The 5,493-nt window shown below is 63.4% G+C and overlaps 1 non-coding gene across 1 annotated transcript; it reads left to right on the top strand.

Moving 5' to 3' along the window:
- Window positions 1-948: 948 nt before the first annotated feature.
- On the top strand, window positions 949-1,067 carry LOC131870335 (5S ribosomal RNA). The gene has a single exon (XR_009368656.1). It is a non-coding gene; the product is annotated as a 5S ribosomal RNA (ribosomal RNA).
- Window positions 1,068-5,493: the final 4,426 nt, after the last annotated feature.

A 5,493-nucleotide genomic window follows, 5' to 3' on the forward strand; every position in this document is an offset into this window, starting at 1 on the left:
GGTCCCAAGGTGAGTGCAAAGGTGGGTGCCAGGGTCAAGGTGAGTGCCAATGTGGGTTCCAAGGTGCCAGGGTCAGGGTGAGTGCCAATGTGGGTTCAAAGGTGCTAAGTTGGGTGCGAGGTTGGGTGCGAGGGTGGGTGGGTGCCAAGGTGTGCTAGGTGGAAGCCCGGGTGGGTCGGCATCCCATGGGTGTCGAGTTGGGTGCCTGATGGGTGCTTCTTGTCAAGTTTTAGTCGTCGGGACTCATTTCGAGCCTTAGAGGTCGTTTCTTGTCCGGTTGCCCTGTCTTCGACCTGGGAACCCAATTTTGGTCCTCGGGTCCCATTTTTTTTTGTCTCGCATCCCACTTTTGGCCTGTGGCCTTTTCGGGGTCGATTCTCGTTTTGGGCATCAGAGCATGTTTCTTCTCCTAAAACCCAATATTTGTTTATTAAGTCTCGGAACACATTTTTGTTCTCGTGGACCCATCATGGGTCTTGGAACGCATTTGTGGTCCTTGGGTCCCATTTTGCATCCCGAAACTTGTGTTTTGGTGCTTGATCCCTATTTTGGGTGCCCACCTTGCACCAAGTGCGCACCCGGGGCAAACCGAGCGCCTTGGTGCACCGGGGCAAGATCGAGCGTGCACCCGAGGCGCCCCGAACATGCACCAAGGTGCACTCGGCCCACATGTGAGCGCAGGTCGTTGCGCCCGAGGTGGTGTGTGGGCACCGCGTTGCAGACGGGACACTGCACGCACACGACGCCCCCTCCAGGTGCACGCACGTAGGCCGGGCCGGGTGCACACCCGACGCCCTAGCAAGGTGCGCGCACCCGGGCAGGGCTCACACTTGGCGAACGGGGCGCACTTCGCGAGGGAGGGTGTGCACCTCGACGGGGGTGGGTGGCCGGGGTGGATTCGCACGTGGGTCGCGGTTTGCTAAGTACACACTGCGACAAGCTCATAACGGGTGCGATCATACCAGCGTTAGTGCACCGGATCCCATCAGAACTCCGCAGTTAAGCGCGCTTGGGCCGGAGTAGTACTGGGATGGGTGACCTCCCGGGAAGTCCCGGTGTTGCACCCTTTTTTAGTTTTTCGCCGGGCGTCGCAATGCTATTTGAATAAACCTTTTGCCCGTTTGCGTTCTCGTCGGGGCCGGGCCGGGCCGGGGTGCGCTGCCCGCACTACCGCGCGCGCGGGGGCGACACCGAGCGCGCACCCGAGGCGCCCCGAGCACACAGGCCACGGTGCAACCCGGGCGTTGTGCGCGCACCCCGGTGCGCCCGAGGTGCTGCGCGCGCACCCAGGTGAAATCGGTGTGCACCTCGGCCAGTGCGCGCTCGGTCGAGTCGCGCACGTTGGCCAAGGTGCACGGTGATGTTTCTTACTCTAAGGTTCCGCACCAGACGCCCGGGACAGGTGAGCGAAGCTGGGCGGGGCCGGGTGCGCGGCCGGGGCAGGTGCACGCAGCTGGAGAGAGCTTTGGAGCACACTTCGGAGCGCACCAATGATGCGCTCCATTCAAAAGTTTCCTGAAAAGGCAAAAAAAGTTGAGATTATAGAATTTCCCACTTGAGAGATTGTAAAAAAAAAAAATTTAAAATGAAGGAAACGCGGGTGCCAAGGTGTGCGCAGCCCAGCCAAGGTGTGCGCACCAAGGCGCCCACCCTGGCGAAGGTGCACGCAAGGTGCGCACCCGAGGCAAACCGGACAATTAACCCAACTTTCGACTTCGCGCGCACCTTGGAGCGCACTTCGGAGCGCTCCTTGGTGCGCACCAATCTTGGGCACCTCGGAGTGCACCATGGCGCCCACCAAGGTGCGCACCCGGGGCAAACCGAGCTCCGACTTCGTGCGCACCTTGGAGCGCACGAAAGGTGCGCACCATGGCGCCCACCAAGGTGCGCAGCCCAGCCAAGGCGTGCGCATCAAGGTGCGCACCCTGGCGAAGGTGCGCACCCGGGGCAAACCGAGCTCCGACTTCGTGCGCACCTTGGAGCGCACAAAAGGTGCGCAACCCAGCCAAGGTGTGCGCACCCCGGTCAAACCGAGCTCCGAATCGTGCGCACCAGAGGTGCACGCCATCGTGCGCACCTTGGAGCACACTTCGGAGCCCTCCTTGGTGCGCGCCGATGTTGCGCACCTCGGAGCGCACCCGGGGAAAACAATGCAATTAACCCGACTTTCGACTTCGTGGGCACCTCGGAGCGCTCTCGGGTTCGCACCTCGGAGCACACCGAGGTGCGCACCTTTGATGCGCTGCCTTCACCAATTTCCAGAAAAGGCAAGAAAACATTGAGAAGGTGTGCGCACCGAGGTGCCCACCCTGGCGAAGGTGCACGCGAGGTGCGCACCCGGGGCAAACCGGGCTCCGACTTCGTGCACGCCGCACCTTGGAGCACACTTCGGAGCGCTCCTTGGTGCGCACCAGGGCGCGCAACCCAGCCGAGGTGCCCACCCCGGCGAAGGTGCACGCGAGGTGCGCACCCGGGGCAAACCGGGCTCCGACTTCGTGCACGCCATGGTGCCCACCGCGGCGAAGGTGCACGCGAGGTGCGCACCCGGGGCAAACCGGGCTCCGACTTCGTGCACGCCGCACCTTGGAGCACACTTCGGAGCGCTCCTTGGTGCGCACCATGGTGCCCACCAGGGCGCGCAACCCCGCCGAAGGTGCACGCGAGGTGCGCACCCGGGGCAAACCGGGCTCCGACTTCGTGCACGCCGCACCTTGGAGCACACTTCGGAGCGCTCCTTGGTGCGCACCATGGTGCCCACCAGGGCGCGCAACCCCGCCGAAGGTGCACGCGAGGTGCGCACCCGGGGCAAACCGGGCTCCGACTTCGTGCACGCCATGGTGCGCACCGCGGCGAAGGTGCGCACCCGGGGCAAACCGGGCTCCGACTTCGTGCACGCCGCACCTTGGAGCACACTTCGGAGCGCTCCTTGGTGCGCACCAGGGCGCGCAACCCAGCCGAGGTGCCCACCCCGGCGAAGGTGCACGCGAGGTGCGTACCCGGGGCAAACCGGGCTCCGACTTCGTGCACGCCGCACCTTGGAGCACACTTCGGAGCGCTCCTTGGTGCGCACCATGGTGCCCACCAGGCCGCGCAACCCAGCCAAGGTGTGCGCACCAAGGTGCACGCGAGGTGCGCACCCGGGGCAAACCGGGGTCCGACTTCGTGCACGCCGCACCTTGGAGCACACATCGGGGCGCTCCCGGGTTCGCACCGGCGTTGCGCACCGTGGTGGGCACCTCGGAGCACACCAAGGTGGGCAGCGAGGTGCGCACCTTTGATGCGATGCCTTCACTAATTTCCATAAAAGGCAAAAAAAAAACGAGATTTTAAAATTTCCGTTTTGAAAGATAGTGAGAAAAAGGGAATGCTGGTGCCATCTTGAGCCCGCCCTGGTGCGCAGCCCAGCCAAGGTGTGCGCACCAAGGTGCCCACCCTGGCGAAGGTGCGCGCCCGGGCAATTAACCCAACTTCCAACTTCGCGCGCGCCAGGGTGGGAGCGCACCCAACAACCGGGCCTGGGAAGAGCCAATGCGAGAAACCCCACCAAACGCTCTGACAAAAAAAGAGGGGGCGCTCCAGTAACCCCGCTTCGGAGCGCACCCTGGGCAAACCCAGCCAAGGTGCCCACCCCGGCCAAGGTGCAGGCGAGGTGCGCACCCGGGGCAAACCGGGCTCCGACAACGTGCACGCCGCACCTTGGAGCACACTTCGTAGCGCTCCCGGGTGCGCACCTCAGAGCACACCAAGGTGGGCAGCGAGGTGCGCACCTTTGATGCGCTGCCTTCACTAATTTCCAGAAAAGGCAAAAAAAAAAGGAGATTTTAAAATTTCCGTTTTGAAAGATAGTGAAAAAAACGGAACGCGCGTGCCATCTTGAGCCCGCCCTGGTGCGCAGCCCAGGTAAGGTGCCCACCCTGGCAAAGGTGCGCACCCGGGCAATTAACCCTACTTCCGACTTCGTGCGCGCCAGGGTGGCAACCGGGCCTCGGAAGAGCCAATGCGAGAAACCCCACCAAACGCTCCGACAAAAAAAGAGGCGGCGCTCCAATAACCCCGCTTCGGAGCGCAGCCGGGGCAAACCCAGCCAAGGTGCCCACCCCGACGAAGGTGCACGCGAGGTGCGCACCCGGGGCAAACCGGGCTCCGACAACGTGCACGCAGCACCTTGGAGCACACTTCGAAGCACTCCCGGGTGCCCACCGGCGTTGCGCACCGTGGTGGGCAGCGAGGTGCGCACCTTTGATGCGCTGCCTTCACTAATTTCCAGAAAAAGGCAAAAAAAAATGAGATTTTAAAATTTCCGTTTTGAAAGATAGTGAAAAAAAAGGAACGCGGGTGCCATCTTGAGCCCGCCCTGGTGCGCAGCCCAGGCAAGGCATGCGCACCAAGGTGCCCACCCGAGGTGCACACCCGGGGCAAACCGGGCTCCGACTTCGTGCAGGCCGCACCTTGGAGCACACTTCGGAGCGCTCCTTGGTGCGCACCATGGTGCCCACCAGGGCGCGCAACCCAGCCAAGGTCTGCACACCAAGGTGCCCACCCCGGCGAAGGTGCACGCGAGGTGCGCACCCGGGGCAAACCGGGCTCCGACTTCGTGCACGCCATGGTGCCCACCGCGGCGAAGGTGCACGCGAGGTGCGCACCCGGGGCAAACCGGGCTCCGACTTCGTGCACGCCGCACCTTGGAGCACACTTCGGAGCGCTCCTTGGTGCGCACCATGGTGCCCACCAGGGCGCGCAACCCAGCCAAGGTGTGCGCACCAAGGTGCACGCGAGGTGCGCACCCGGGGCAAACCGGGGTCCGACTTCGTGCACGCCGCACCTTGGAGCACACATCGGAGCGCTCCCAGGTTCGCACCAGCGTTGCGCACCTTTGATGCGCTGCCTTCACTAATTTCCAGAAAAGGCAAAAAAAAACGAGATTTTAAAATTTCCGTTCTGAAAGATAGTGAAAAAAACGGAACGCGGGTGCCATCTTGAGCCCTTCCTGGTGCGCAGCCCAGGCAAGTTGTGCGCACCAAGGTGCCCACCCTGGCGGAGGTGCGCGCCCGGGGCAATCCGGGCTCCGACTTCGTGCACTGCATGGTGCCCACCAAGGCGCGCAACCCAGCCAAGGTGCCCACCGCAGCGAAGGTGCACGCGAGGTGCGCACCCGAGGTGCACACCCGGGGCAAACCGGGCTCCGACTTCGTGCACGCCGCACCTTGGAGCACACTTCAGAGCGCTCCTTGGTGCGCACCAGGGCGCGCAACCCAACCAAGGTCTGCACACCAAGGTGCTCACCCCGGCGAAGGTGCACGCGAGGTGCGCACCCGGGGCAAACCGGGCTCGGACTTCGTGCACGCCGCACCTTGGAGCACACATCGGAGCGCTCCCGGGTTCGCACCAGCATTGCGCACCTTTGATGCGCTCCAATAACCCCACTTCGGAGCGCACCAGAAACCCCACTGGACGCTTGGGCAAAAATGTAATGCGCACCCGAAGCCCCTACCC

Source organism: Cryptomeria japonica, unplaced genomic scaffold, assembly GCF_030272615.1.
Source record: "Cryptomeria japonica unplaced genomic scaffold, Sugi_1.0 HiC_scaffold_314, whole genome shotgun sequence".
In the NCBI taxonomy this organism is placed as follows: domain Eukaryota; kingdom Viridiplantae; phylum Streptophyta; class Pinopsida; order Cupressales; family Cupressaceae; genus Cryptomeria; species Cryptomeria japonica.